Source organism: Prionailurus bengalensis, chromosome X (genome assembly GCF_016509475.1).
Source record: "Prionailurus bengalensis isolate Pbe53 chromosome X, Fcat_Pben_1.1_paternal_pri, whole genome shotgun sequence".
Lineage (NCBI taxonomy): Eukaryota > Metazoa > Chordata > Mammalia > Carnivora > Felidae > Prionailurus > Prionailurus bengalensis.
This window is the reverse complement of record NC_057361.1, coordinates 86,482,434-86,483,403: the sequence shown is the minus strand read 5'-3', so window position 1 is coordinate 86,483,403 and position 970 is coordinate 86,482,434. Positions and strand designations below refer to the sequence as shown.

Below are 970 nucleotides of genomic sequence, written 5' to 3'. Positions count from 1 at the left end.
CTATTAAGGTATGGTGATTCTTTTACTTTCATCCGTATACTCTCCATTCCAAAACAAACAAAAAACAAATAATGGGAACACGTATATGTAGAACTCTTACTCCTTTCTTCTCTTTACACATACTCCCTCTACAATGACAAAAAGATAAAAAAAAATGAGGGTGCACATTGGTGATTTAGTCAGTTAAGGGTTCAACTTTTGATTTGGGCTCAGGTAATGATCTCATGGCTCATGAGTTTGGGCCTCACAATGCAGAGCCTGCTTGGGATTCTCTCTTTCCCTCTTTCTGCCCCTCCCCTGTTCATGGGTACACATACTCTCTCAAAATAAACATTTTTAGTGCTCGCTTCGGCAGCACATATACTAAAATTGGAACGATACAGAGAAGATTATCATGGCCCCTGCGCAAGGATGACACGCAAATTCGTGAAGCATTCCATATTTTTTTTACCCAAGGGATACAGGAGTACTGATGCATAGGGGCACTTGTACCCCAATGTTTATAGCGGCACTCTCAACAATAGCCAACTTATGGAAAGAGCCTAAATGTCCATCAACTGATGAATGGATAAAGAAATTGTGGTTTATATACATAATGGAGTACTACATGGCAATGATAAAGAACGAAATATGGCCCTTTGTAGCAACGTGGATGGAACTGGAGAGTGTGATGGTGAAATAAGCCATACAGAGAAAGACAGATACCATATGTTTTCACTCTTATGTGGATCCTGAGAAACTTAACAGAAACCCATGGAGGAGGGGAAGGAAAAAAAAAAAGAGGTTAGAGTGGGAGAGAGCCAAAGCATAAGAGACTCTTAAAAACTGAGAACAAACTGAGGGTTTAGGGGGGGTGGGAGGGAGGGGAGGGTGGGTGATGGGTATTGAGGAGGGCACCTTTTGGGATGAGCACTGGGTGTTGTATGGAAACTAATTTGACAATAAATTTCATATATTAAAAAAAAAAGTC

The 970-nt window shown here is 40.6% G+C and overlaps 1 non-coding gene across 1 annotated transcript; it reads left to right on the top strand.

Annotated features, from left to right (window-relative positions):
• Nucleotides 1-339: 339 nt before the first annotated feature.
• Nucleotides 340-446, top strand: LOC122478183. Its single transcript, XR_006295913.1, has one exon. It is a non-coding gene; the product is annotated as a U6 spliceosomal RNA (small nuclear RNA).
• Nucleotides 447-970: the final 524 nt, after the last annotated feature.